The sequence below is a fragment of the Fundulus heteroclitus genome, chromosome 17 (assembly GCF_011125445.2).
Source record: "Fundulus heteroclitus isolate FHET01 chromosome 17, MU-UCD_Fhet_4.1, whole genome shotgun sequence".
NCBI lineage: Eukaryota > Metazoa > Chordata > Actinopteri > Cyprinodontiformes > Fundulidae > Fundulus > Fundulus heteroclitus.
Window position 1 is genome coordinate 12,159,058 of NC_046377.1, and position 14,455 is coordinate 12,173,512.

The 14,455-nt window shown below is 38.5% G+C and overlaps 1 long non-coding RNA gene across 1 annotated transcript; it reads left to right on the forward strand.

Moving 5' to 3' along the window:
* The first annotated feature begins 2,160 nt into the window (after positions 1–2,160).
* Positions 2,161–13,805, forward strand: LOC118566546. The gene is made up of 4 exons (XR_004933098.1): positions 2,161–2,545; positions 3,751–3,875; positions 12,950–13,055; positions 13,162–13,805. It is a non-coding gene; the product is annotated as an uncharacterized LOC118566546 (long non-coding RNA).
* The last annotated feature ends 650 nt before the right edge of the window (positions 13,806–14,455 follow it).

Genomic DNA, 14,455 nt, shown 5'->3' on the forward strand with positions numbered 1-14,455 from the left:
TCCATGCATGTGAAATGTCTTTCTCCTGCAGTGATTGTATGTTGGGAGAGCACTTACTTCATTCATCTGCCATATTCAAAGACAGAAAGGCTTCTTGTCTTTAGTATCAGGGCATCATGACAGTGGGAAAATCGGACAGATAACATCACAGCTAGATTTATGCACAAATTACATTTGACATTTTATAAGAATTGACATTTGAAGGCTAGTTGTCTCGAGTTTAAATGCTGCTGTATTCTATTTTTTGCATTTTGAAGTGCATCCCCTAACTGGATACTAACCCACAACAACAAGATGTTAGTTAATGTTTAGTAGTAGTGCATATAGTAGTGTGTGTGTGTGTGTGTGTGTGTGTGTGTGTGTGTGTGTATATATATATATATATATATATATATATATATATATATATATATATATATATATATATATATATATATATATATATATATATATTACGGATTAAGTGACACTACTCATGATTAAGTAACACTACTCATGTTACTTAATCTCAAATTATGCTCCATCTACACTAGCTAGAAGATTCACTCACCTCAGCATGCTAAGCTGCCAGGAGAGGCTAATCAGTGGGGGATTTAGAGCTATTTTCTGAGTAATTCAGCAAATATTCGTAAGACCACATAAACATAAAAAATTTCAGCCGAAGATGGTCATTAAGTTTGGGAATAAAAATAATCAAAACTTTGATGCTTTGGTAAAACAAACATCTGAGTTGCAAACATTTACACCATTCATCCTCAACAATATCTAATTTAGAAACAGGCGGAGGTCATTATACATGACAAAGCATTCATTTCTTTGATGGGAAGTGATGTTTTTCCAAATGTGTTTAATTTATTCACACTTAGACCCACTGAAAAAGTGTTTTTAGATACACCAACATGTGCAACTAGGTAATGTTACAGCAGTTTTAGAATTACTTATATAATCCAGCCTTTCTAACAGGTCGATTTCATTGTTATTCTAAACAAGGTGGCATCCCTGGTGCAACTGCCCTTTGCTCTCTCATGCTGAAGTGTTACTTAACCTTTTCAGTCTGTCTGTATTGCTGCATAGTAGGAAAAGTGGCAGACAGTGACCTGTGCCCTAGGCTATGCAACAGGCTTTTGTAGGCCATGATTCGTAGCTGTAAGAGGATATCTGACAGGTTCTGGCCCTAGACACACACATGCACACAAATTGAAACTGCCCCCAGAACAAGGAAATCTACACAGATACACAACAGCACACACAGTGACAAATGAACAGAGAGAGTCACATCACACACTTCTTCGTTTAATCTGTCTTTCCTGGGTGTTGTCACCCAGCAGGGGGACGCTCACAGCGTACAGCGTGTGTGATGATGTGTGAGTTTTTGTGGTGATGCGTGCAGACCCACTCCTCTGTAGTGCAGCTATTCATCCATGACAAGCCCACCACAGGCCTGACTAACGAGACTGCCGGAACTGTGAACCTGCTGAAAGCACGGCTGAGCATCCTTTTGTGCTTCAAACCTTACTTCCTGAGAGACAACTGTGCCAAAAAAAATTAGGTAAAAAGAAAGCTTCATGTCGTGTGTTGTTAAAGGAGAAGTATATGATGTTCTCTCACACAGAGAAATATAACTTTTAACATCTTTACTAGACGCTTATGTCGACCAGAAGTTTAAAATCTTTATCAATTTGCCAAAGTAGTGATTAAACTTTGGCTGCGCCTGAATTGTTTAATCAGTATTGACATAATGAAAGACCATAGCAAAAAAAAAAGGAAAGTTTAAGTTTAAATTTAAATTACATTTATTTCTTAAGGAAATGTTGTTTGTTAAAAATAAAATACTATTACAAATAATTGTGCTCAAATCCAAATTTGTTTTTTTTCCTCTGTGTGGGGTTACTGAAGCAATAGATGAATTTGTAAGCCTTCTAAACCAGCGCATATGCCAAAGTTGATGAGCAGAGGTTTTAGAATCCTAAATTGTAGTGCAAAAATATTATAACCTCATTGAAACAAATTCAACCTGAATGTATCCAGTTTGTTGCATTAGACAGCGCAATAAAAAAGTAATTACCCCCTTTCAGAGTGGCGGTTGGGTTCTTACATCGCTGTGAAGGATTTTTATCTCAATCTTCGTTTAATTTATTAACATTAGTAGATTCCTAAGCGTGATTGGGATATTTAGGGTAATGAATTTTAGACGTAAATTCAGAATCTTCAGCTGAGCTACAACCCCCCTCCACCTCTATCTCCTCCTTCGCGCTTGCAGACTCCACCTGGCTTATCTCCTCTGGGCTCCACCACCAGCGTCTGGATCCCGGGGGAACACTTCACTAATCCTAAAATCAACATCCAAGCTCATAGACATTCGCAACTTTCACGTCTTCTGCCGGGATCCGAGCGCCAAAGAACTTTCTGATTCATGTCAATAAATCTTTCTAATTGCCCCTTCTGTCTGTGTGAGTCTGTCTAGGTTGAATTGCTACCGCATCTCACCCAGGATTCAAGTCAACTCTTTCTTATTGCTGAATTATGAACACTGACCGTAACTGAGGTAAGGCGAGACTGTGGTGCTTTAGATGTTGTTGTGGGTTCTTTTCTGACCTCCTGGATGAGTCGTCACTGCTAATGGAGTCATCTTGGTTGGCCGGCCACTCCTTGGAAAGTTTACCACTGTATTATGTTTTTCCATTTGTCAATAATGTGTCTCTCACTGTGGTTCAATGGAGTCCCAAAGCAGTAGAAATGGCTTCTTACCCTTTTTCCAGAATGATAGATGTCAGTGAACTGTCCATATTATAGATCACCACATAATGCATAGTTTTTTAGGATCTTTTAGCATACTTCATGGTGTCAGACAGGTTCTTTTTACAATATTATTTGATCAAACAGGTCAGGCAACAATCAAGCCTAGGGATGGCTAATAAAATTAGACTTAAAATGTGTAACTCATGATTTAACAAGAGGGGTTGGTACTTTTTTTCTCATTGGAAAAGGCTGGTTTGGATGGGTTCTTTCTCTTAATAAATTATATAATTATTTGAAAACTCTTTTTTGTATTTAAAGAGGTTAACTTGTTTTGGTGTTAAATTGGGTTTGATCAAAAACTGATGAAATCTTTGCGGGGAAAACACTTTTTGTATTGGAAAAATAATAATAAAAGCTCATCATCATGTAATGTTGTAGGAGGTTTACAAAAATATACTGCTTTTCAATTAGATTTGACTAATGTTCAAATTAGAAAATGTTTCTAAAAATCTGCAATGCACCTTAGGCTAAGAAGGAAAGGAGCCACTAGGAAACATTTTGGGAATTATTGTGCTAAGGCGTTTAGAGAAACATTCAAATTAGCCATGAGCATTAGCATGCTTTCTATGCTAGGTTTATAATGCACTATGGACTGCTTAGATTTAGAATACGACTTCTGAACACTTTTGGCTTTTATTATTTGTATTGTTTTCTTTTACATGTCATGTTGGATGCTTCTAATGTACTGTAGCTAGTTACGATACATTAATATTTAACTTGTATACATGTTTAAAAATGGATGCTGTCCCTTTTAAATAGGAAACTGAACTTTACCACCTTACAAATTTCTGTTGGAGTCGTCATTATATTTGCTGTGACAAATGTCTTAAGAAAACAGTTAACTGACATGTAGTGCGCCTTATAGCTAAAACATAACTTTGATGTTTGGTTGACCAAACGTGCAGAGGATAAACATAACTGTTCACTTTTGTCTTCTCTATTGTCACACAGAGCTTGTCTTGGGAGCCTCTTGAGGAGCCAGGTCAGAGTTGAACGCAGAATTTTATGATGTACAGAAAGGCACACAGCTGCCATGTCGTGAAAAAGCTGGTAGCACCCCTGCAGAGGGCCTGAGGGTAACAAACGTTCCTCCCTCCTCTGTTCATTTGCTTCCTCCATCGTTCTCTTCTTTTTCTTTCTTTAACCGTCTGAAATAAGCCTCATAAAAGAATAAATTATGCCTGTATGACTAGTGGGTGGTGAAAATCCTGTCTGTAGAAGAATATGTATGTGCCACTTGGTGTTCTGGTGTGTATATGGATGTGTTGGATTAGAACTGCTAATGAGGGCAGGGAATTCACTGTCCCACTGCAGACCTTCACCCCTCTGGAGCCTGAACAACTGGAACAGACAGCAGGGCTGCTCTTAAGCTGTAGCTTCACTGCATGGCATCTATAGATGCTTCATAGAGGTTCACCTAAGCTTAACACACAGGTGACAGATCACAGCAAAATTGGACTTTAAATCATCTAAGAGAAATGTTGACAAACTCTTTGCTTCACTTCCTGCATCAATTTCTATTTCTTCCTGAAGGTTTTTTGGTTTTCTTTGATTACATCGGTCAACATGGTTTCAGGTTTGCTCACGGGAACAAATGTTAATCATGAATTTTGAAAATTGGCTGAGGTTTGAGCTAACACAACATATTGTGTTATTGTCATTTTACATGGCAACACTTTACATTAGAAATGTAGAAAATATTTTCGCAACACAAAATTCAGTCTAAACTAGAAGTATTGCTTTTAATCTATGAATGACCTGTGAATTCTACCAGATAAAGAGATGAGCTATCATTAGTATAAAATAACTAGTGAAGCAGAACATGAGCAAATGTATTAACTAGTTTTACTTGAAGGTTCTTTAAAATAAGTTTAACTCTAAGGGAGTGGTGAAGGTTGAAACTTCTGTTAAATGTTAAAGTAAATTCAATTTATGTGTGTAGCACCAGTTCACAACGCGGGTTGCCTCAAGGCACCTTTACAAAAACATTGATAAGGCAAGCAATTTAAAGTTGACAACGAAGTAAAGAACCTAAACAAACATGTTTTTTATATAGGGGTCTTTGGAGAAAGGGATTGCAATATATTATTTTTATTTTCTGTTTCTGTAGTTCAAATTCCCTGGAGATACTTTTATTTGAAGTTCACACAATGTAATTGTGTATTTAACCAAATAAACAGGCAGCAAAATCAGGACCAAGTCTCACCGGGGCCGTTTTGGGTTATATACAGATTCAGTAAGAGTGGAATCTAAGCTTTCCAATTATGTGAAATCTGTTGAAATCAACAAAGAATTGCAGAAGATATGGCCATTTAAATGTTGGCACTCTGCAAAAAAGATTACTGAGAAAACAGACCTCAAAGTTTCTTTAGAATCTCCCTCAGCCAGGGAGGCATTAACAAAAGCTGTTCATTTGAATTACTTTGAATACCTGGCAGCAACACCTCCCACCCCTTCAATACCTGTCAATAGAGGGTCCAGATCAACTCAGCACTGTTTTTCTACGTAAATATACCTCTGCATTAAATATTTGTGTTAGATCTGTGTATTGAACAAACATCTTTCAACTGTCCAAAAAATTACAAATTTAACGGGACCCCCTACGCACACACACACCATTTCTTTGGAACTTGAACTAGCCTATTTTGCAATAAAAGGAAATCCCTATTTTCTCAGAAATTTAGGGTTCTTCACGCTTTACTCCGTTTGTGCCCTGTCGACTTGTTCCTACTTTTTATCATGCAACTTTGACATGGACTTGCAGTATTTCTGAACCTCATCTGTGGCTTTATCATATTAAAATGAAAAAGGAAAAGTCAGAAACAAAACCATTGAAAAGACAACACATGCCAAGGACAAATAATAAACACAACGTATTTTTGACTTGTTTGACACTGAAAAGATTTTGGGTTTGGTGACATTTAGCATATTTGGTGGGCTCCCCCTTTTTAGTCTTATTAAAAGGATTACAATGTAATGTAACCATCTCTCTGCCTGTTTCAGGTTAATTATAATCATCTGCTTTAATCCTGTGTTGACCTTTGACCCTGATTAAAATACAGGGGTCAAAAACATTACACTATGTCAAGCTTGCACTATAAAAGCTGAATATTGATCAGCGAGCTGCAGCTCAGTACATATTTATTTGTATGTAGAATATAAATTTTAGTTTAGTATTAGGACTCAAAAATATTAAGTAGATTTAACAAATGGTATCAAGCCCTCAAATCGACAACCTACAGATGTAAAATCTGCTTACGGGGATTCTTTAAAAAGAGTATACCTGTTTGATAAATGGGCAACACATTTTGACATATTGAGCCTCGTGGATCTTCGATCAACACAAAACAGATGAGTGTCAAACTGAGAGCACAGGTTTATGGTGCTCAGTTTCAAAACATCTCCATCATCGGTGTAGGACATCACCCCCTCTGTTCCTCCAGTGTGATTACATCGACTCTGTTTGTTGAGATTTATCGTTGCATAACTGATGTCAAAGTGCCAAACTTTCTGTGCGACCCTCCCTCCCTCCTGTTACACAAAGACAAACCCATCCAAACTGCAGGGAACTGTGGAAGATGAGCTGAAGTCAAATCCGAGCCCTGTATAAATCTCCAGGCTCGTTCTGCCTTTCTAAATAATGGCCAATTGTAGCAATTGGTCTTGCTATATCAACTCTCAGTGTGCACCCTTTTGGCCTTTTCCGTTTCCCTTCTCTTCCACATGTTTCGTTACTATGGTAAAGATGTTTGTGCATGGCCCAACGTGAAAACGTCATCAATCGTTTGCAATAATTGCCAATGTATGTCTTTTGACCAACTCTTCTTTACAGAATTGTTTTGATTTAGCCACATTGGAGGATTTGAGCATGAACAGCCTGTCCAAGGTCATGCCACGTTGTGATCGTTTTCAGGTCTGGAATTTGACAAGACGAAATATCCCCTGGTTATATTAAAGTGACATGTTGTTTCTGCTGGTCTGAAAGTAATCAGGCTAAAGTGTAGCTTGTAAGATTGTACAAAAAACTATTGCTAATCACAGTTAATTAATTACTGATTAAGGGGAGCAAGTTATATTGTCTCATATTAAAACGTGTTTATTGCTTTAAAACACTTAAGAGTGACATAAAAGCAACAACTGTGTAAATATACAAATGGGGCTGTTGTAATTCAGAGCTTTGTAGCTCCTTTATGCTACCTTGTATGTCCATTTTTAATTGTGTGTGTGCATGCCTTGTATTCTGTAATGTATGCGTGTGCCCAAAAGTGGACATAGAAGCTAAGGGGGGAGGGTCATCTCCTTAATGAAAAACAGCAGTGGGGAGCACGACAGCAAACACCACAAATTTGACCACGGTTGATCCCTCCAGCTCCCCAAGACTGAAGCATCCACAAACAGACTGCAGCTTCCCTCTGCCAACAGCACCAATTCTGTCTACACCACACCAAGCAAAGTGGTGGCACTCGCCCCAACCCATGCCTCACAGAAACCCAAGAGTAGCCCAGATGCTGGCCCACATCTCCAAAAAAACCTCTCCACACCCCCACCGCTACTCTGTCTTCAACCGTCCCCCAACCACTAACCAACTGAGTGTCCCTCCACATACAGCAGCCCCATGAAACAGACCAAGCCACAAAGTTAAGCGACTCTGCTAGAACGCACATATGAACAGTGTTTGACAACCAACAGAATGCAACAAAAGTCCTGGACCCCTCAAACAGCCAAACACCTTATGCAACACGTGGATCTCATTGACTCAGGATAAACACTCAAATATCAGGCTAACAAATAAGCCCGGCAGCCTTCCCAAACACCCCCAGACCGTACCCATCATAAGCCAATTATCCCATCAAGAGGAGAGGAAAAAACAAACATAGCTGCCACACCCACCCATTGCCCCCTTTCAGCTGCTCTGCTCCCTGGACCCTATACTGGGCAAGATAAAGTTATGCTGCTAATGCTTACAGTCGAACAGCAAGTAATGTAAGTGCATGAACTTGTGGTTTTTCCACTTTGTATTTTACAATGTCTTTTGTGTTGATCTTGCCATCTGAATCCCCCCCAGAGACAAGAAACTGTGTTTTGTATCTTGCTTTTTTGTGGTTAGTTCCACTGAAAACGCTAAAGACCATTACAGTAAAAGCTTGAAGATGGCCTGATTAATTAATGGAAGACAGGAAATGCAGAAACTAACAATAAATGGTCGGTTGATGGATAGAGTAGAGCAGCAGAAAACTAAGCAAATTATTTGAAGGGAAAGATGGATACAAAAGAGGGTATGCCAGATGGAAGAGGTGAGGAAATGGATTGTGGGCATGAATAATATAAAAATCTCCTGTCGCCATTGTTAGGCTTCCCCTTTAACTTGGTAGAAAAACATGCTATGCTTTATGATTTAGTATATTAAGTATAGGAAAAAAAAATTAATATCACAAAAAGGTTTCATAAATTTGATCACTCATTAAAACAAATGAAACTAATATAGAGATTCAGTATCCAAACATTTAAATGCTTCAAGGCTTTATCTCTTGTAATTTTGATGATTATGGGTTATATCGAAAGATCAAAATTCAGTGTCTGAGAAAAATTTTATTATGTTAGGTAAAGTAATTAAAATTTTATTTGCATAGCACCTTTTGAAGGTTTTGTTATGAAAACAGTAAATACATGGTCGAGTGGAAGTGAAAGGATTGACAGAAAAAGGTAAGGTGCACCAGAAAAAAGTATAACAATCATCACACCTCTGTTGAGGAGTAATGGGCCTCCATTACACCTCAACAGAACCACAGGCTGATAGCCACCATGCCACGCCGCGCGATGTAGTAGTTCATGCAAAAAGAGCCCCAACCAAGCATTGCGTTCAGACAAATGAACATTTCATTATCTGTAAGCCAGAATCATCATAATTACAATAAAATAAAAGTTTGACATATTTCAATATGTTTAATGAATCTATATGAGTTTCAATATTTGAAATAAATGTTGTTTAAACATTCCCCAATGGTTGAGTCATTTTGAGTGTATTTGGTTTTTCTTTCAGAAACAGTACAATGTTTTGTCCATGTTCATTTTAAAATGGATTGAATGTACGCCATCATACTGTTTGCAATAGCCAATTTTCCCTCATCTAAGCTTGATGGGTAGTGTCAGATGGTTGAAAGACATGATGAAACAACAGGGTATTCTGACTGAACATCCCAATAACATTCAAACAACATTTTTAATTGGTAAAGTAAGTCAATACTGAGATTATGGATTGGCCTACCTAAAGTTCAGAGTTTCACTGTTAGAAATGTGTAAACTATGCTTAAAAGGAGGGTCTATGCCATGGATCCAGCCAGTTTCTTTACCATTTATGCTAAGAGTGGTAAGATATCCAGCCAGTGTTATACCAGAAACTAGCAGATGACTACAAAAAGGATGTGGAAAAGATCTTTCTTTCTGAGGTAAGCTTAGGAGCATATTGTTCAAGGCAGATCAGCTTTGAACAAATCTTCTAATTTATTTAGCTTTAGAGAGGGAAAACCATACTGTTTGTCAACCAACTGCCAATACATACATGCAGAAAAAAATTGAAAACCACTAGATATTAGATTAGATAAAGCAAATTAGCACTGCAACAAGATTTTGCTAGAGAAAAATACAGAAATGTACAACACTAAAGCAATCTAGTATGGTAAGCTTTATGGTCCCTATTAATCTACACATTGTAGTAATTTGGCAGGTGGGTAGAGTGGAAAAAAAAATAACGTCTTTAAAGGCATTTTTTACAAATATTTTTCATTAAGTGATTGGTTGACAATAGGTGGTTATATAACAGAGAGATTGAGGGGTTACATAAAAGTGAAAAAATTAGGAAAAAGACACATTTGATGAGTCTGAACTGACAGTATTGCATTAACATTACTTTAGCATTAAACAAGAAGGTAACAGTCAATCATCAGGGCTGTAATTTCTGTATCCAATAATGCTCGAGGAATAGCAAATTAAGATCATAAAGGGGAGCTGAGAGCATGAGAAAGAGAAGCAAGGGACTGTTACAGAAGAAACTACAGGTCTGCAGTCATTATTTCCACTGGTGGCTTCAGGCAGATCAATAGGAAAATGTGTGTGTGTGTTTGAAGGAAAAGGACATATGTCCAAACACACACACATGAACATTCACAGACGGAGGCAGTCAGACAGGCACAATACATGTGGGCAAGTGGCCAATTGCACTTCTTTCACGTGTACAAACACACACAGAGAGAGTGCTGCTGCTGTTGGCAAAGCGTCCCTCCACAACTGAAGACTGAGGCCCGATAGCGCTAACAGCAGAGGACAGCCTCTGGATAGATTTCCAATACCCGACCAGAGGCTTAAGCAAGAAAGAGTCCCAGATAATCCTCCCTTTTTCTCCTCCTTCTATCTATCTCTTCTTTGTTTGTTCTTCTACCCTCACTTCTATCGCTTTTTTCATTCGTTCCCTCAAGCCATTCATTTTCTAGACCTCCATGTTGTTAATTTTTTTCATCTTTGCCCTCCAGTCCAATTACACCTTTTACCATAACTTTTTGTCACTTTATGTCTGCTGCATTATCCTTCCATCCATGTGTTTTTGAGCTCTCCTTTGGTGTTGTTACGTTACAAGCAGCTGTTATTGAGTCATATCCTCAAGTTAATGCCTTCCCTTGCTATGAAGTACTAAAAAAAACGTATTTAATGCTGATTGGCCTTTAATCGCTGATTATATCCTTCACCAAAGCCACTATAACCTAGCTTTGACTCACACATGCTTAAAGACAGACATTAAAACTACTGTAAAACTAAAACTTTAACACTATAGAAATCACACCGCTGTGGGAAAACGGCATCATAGGAAAAACAACCGTTTCCAAAATTGCAATAATATTCAACTGTTCTTGCCTGTGACTCTTGATTAAGAAAGAAATGCCTAGCTGCAACCTCTTATCCAAGCAGGAAAAGGTACAGCTACATAGCATTTTTTGAGAAATAAGCAAGAAATTCTATTTTTATTAGAATCAGTATCTCAACCTAAACCCAAAACAGTAATTCTCTCTTTAAGAGTTTGTGGCTTAGTATGAAATGAAATAGGCTGATAAATAATGAGAACAAGAGGCTCAAATTAAGATGTTTTTTTACATTTCTCCATCTACTAGAAAACAAAATATCCATCCAGACAGGAAAGTATAGGAAAATCTTCTTTAGCTTGATAAAATTATTCTAATTTTAAAAATTCTTGTGGAACCACACTCAGGACTCAAAGCAAACTCAAACTATAGAAGTATTTGTTCAAGACTGTTAACACATTGTTGTCTAACTACCTCCTACAGCCAACATGATTTGAGAAGTTTATTTTTGAACAAAAAAAAACTTCATTTCAATAAAGTTAATCTTTTGTAAATCTTTAAGAGTTTGATGGAAACATAAAAACCTCTCTCATGGGTTTTGTCTCCAACAGAATCATCAAGCATATCCAATTGAGGTATTTGAGTTAGTTGAACTGGCAGGTGTCCAGCCCCCAGGTAGCCATTAGAAATCAATTACCATCCCTAGCGGAGGTTTCATCATGCCTGTGGCACTGTGCCCACAGAGAAAATTACTCACTGATTGCACTTCTGCTGGAAATAAAGAGGAGATTCTGTGAGCACATGAGCTTTTCTGGTCTATGTATGTTAACATGCAATTCTACAGGTGAGTGCATTCGCCCTGAACCCACTTCATGTAGAGCAAGCAATAACAAGTCTTCACATCAGTGTCTTGGGTGTTTTTTTTTTTCAGCTCATGCATGCTTGATGAACTCCCGACTCATAAGAGTCCTGAAGATATGAGACAGTTCAGATGTAGTGCAGCTGAGCATTTAGTGCAAGTCTGAGTATCATGGTCTGTTTGAAGTGCAGAACAGATATTTTAAAAAATGAGCAAAGGTTTGACAAAGGGAAAGTTAGATACTGCAGGACTGGGTTAGGTAGGTGGTTTATTATAAATCATTATGATAGGAAATATCTTCAGCCTTGTCTGTGCTATCTTTCTTTTTTGTCCATGAATTCTTCAGGGATAAAATTACTTCTCGCTCCATCTAGAGATGAAAAGGTCAGGGGGTCAAAAATAGCATATCCCCTCTGGGTGTGGAAGAACCTCATTGTGCAACATTGAGTTTAGGATGAAAGCTACAAAGCTTATATTTTTGTCCAAACATATTGGGATAATTTTACTGCACAGGTGTTGTCATCCTTCCTTTTAATTAAAACCCACTAGGGGTCTATGACAGTATATCTGTATGCCTTTCCTTCTCTGGCCTTAACAGCCAAGAAAAAAATTAATCAAAGACCAATAAAAAAAAAAAGAAAATACTTGAAGTATACATGGCTCACTTAATTCAGGAAGCTAACTTTCCAATGTGTATACCAATTCGGCAAATAATGTATCGAGTCATGAAAAGCTCTTTTTTTATATCTTAGGGCCACTTTGATAGCTGTGTGATAGATTGAAGCTGTCATGCAGCTGTCAATAGACCAATAAAGACTGAACTGTCCATGGTGCTGAAATCACCACCCTGACCTGCAGCTTCAGATTAACTTGTGTTGAAAAAAAATGGGTCTGACATGCTATACATTATGCACATGTTCTAGTAAGTGTACAGTGTTGGAAATTATTATCTGTTTAAATATAGTTATTTAGAGAAGGTTGGAACGTGACTTTCCAAGTCATTAATACAAATCTGCCTGTGTGGTGAGCTTGTAACACGTTTTTGCAGTGAGATTTGAATGTATCTACGAAAGTTTTTCAACAACAAAAATTTCACGATGACAGAAGGCAAAAATAAAGTAAAAGTAAAACTTATCTCATGTTGAACTCTGAAAAACCACCTGTTCACTAAGTCAGTCTACACATGTCTTTTTGTACCATCCAGTATTTTCTCAGATCGGGTTAAAAGTTAGTATTTACAGTGCCTTACAATATTATTGAAACACCTTGAACTTTTTTCACGTTCTGTTATGTTGCAGCCTGAAAATTCCAAATGATTTTAATAAGGTTGTATGAGCCGTACCAGCACAAAAACAGCATAGCTACAGTGTGGAAAGAAGATTTGTAATTTTTTCAAAGTTTATTAAATAAAAATACAAGATTGGTGCGCATTTGTTTTCAGAGAAAAGGCGAAGTGTCCCATGGTAACTGGAGGAGCTGCAGAAATCTACAGCAATGCACAGCAGAGTTGTCAAGAAGGATGCTTTGGTCAGACGTGACCAGGTGAGGTATGTGTGGAAGAAAAATGACAATGCACACCCCCTGAGCTCCTTGTCCCTTCAATTAAACATGATGGGGATGATGTCATGCTGTGAGGATGCTTTTCTCCAACAGCTGGCCAGAGTTGATGGGGAGTCGGATGGAGCTACATACAATCCTGGAAGAACACTGACGAGGCTGCACAAGACTGAGCTGGAGCTTCACCTAATAGCAAGGCAACAGCCTTTGTCCAGCAAGAGCTGCAATCAAAGGATATGGGCTGTCAAACTCCAGTTCTCAAGGGCCTATATCCTGAAACGTTAAGATCTGTCCCTGGTGCAGCACACCTGGATCATAATGCTGGCTTACCTCCTCACCATGCAGTCTATACAGAGACCTGCCATTGACCCATTTATTTTATTCTGGTGTCTTAAAGAGACACATCTAAAGGTTGCAAGACAATGGCCCTCAAGGAATGAAGTTTGTCATCTGAGATTTAGACCAAAGCATACTCAGGTCAAAATGTACACCTAAATCTAATTGAGAATCTGTCGCCAAACTTGAAAATTGCTGTTCATAGATATTCTCCAACCAGCCTGATTAAGTTTGAGCTGGTCATCCAGAGACGGATTGGTGGAAACTTCCGTCTCTAAGCGTGCAAAGCTGTGAAAGCCAACTACCTAAAGGATTTGCAACGGTGAGACTATAAATTTTTGACTGATGGGTGCTAAATATAAACACACGCCACACTTTTTAGTTTCTTTTTGTGCAAAGATCAACTGTTTGTATGCCGATATTAAAATAAACACAGTCGGACCATTTATTGAGCTTGGGCCCCACAATCACGCACTACTTGGCGTTGATATATCAACAAGTTCAAGGGTGTGAATACTTCTGCGGACCACTGAAAAAAAAAAGAAAAATCAAAACGGGAAGATTAGTCTGGTCAGAGCGAGCTGCCTCTGTTTAAGCTGCGCATGAACATGACAGCTGTTCTTGGTTCCTGCAGGTAACATTCAACAGCTTGTGATGAGTTGCCTCTCGGTGCAAACTGTGCCACGCTGCGACACGCACGCACGAACATTCACGCACAACCCGCACAGACACCAACATGCACAACCAACGCCACCCCTCTTCTCCTTTCCTCCTTATCCCCTGTTGCTATGGAACCTGTCGCCAAGGCAGAGAGGTATGTGGTTATGGAGGCGGCAGATGAGGAAGAGGAGTAGGAGGGGGCAAGGGGGGTATATATCAACGAAGCAGGCTTCGACGGTGGTCATGAGGAGGATAACAGTGATTGAGCAAATAACATCTGCCCCAAATGAAGGCATCGTCGGCCTTTGCTCTCTTTCTCTCTCTCTGCAACGTGGGTGGAAGAAGCGTCGTTTAATACTGCGCCACGCACACAGACCCCTAAACAGATCGCAAC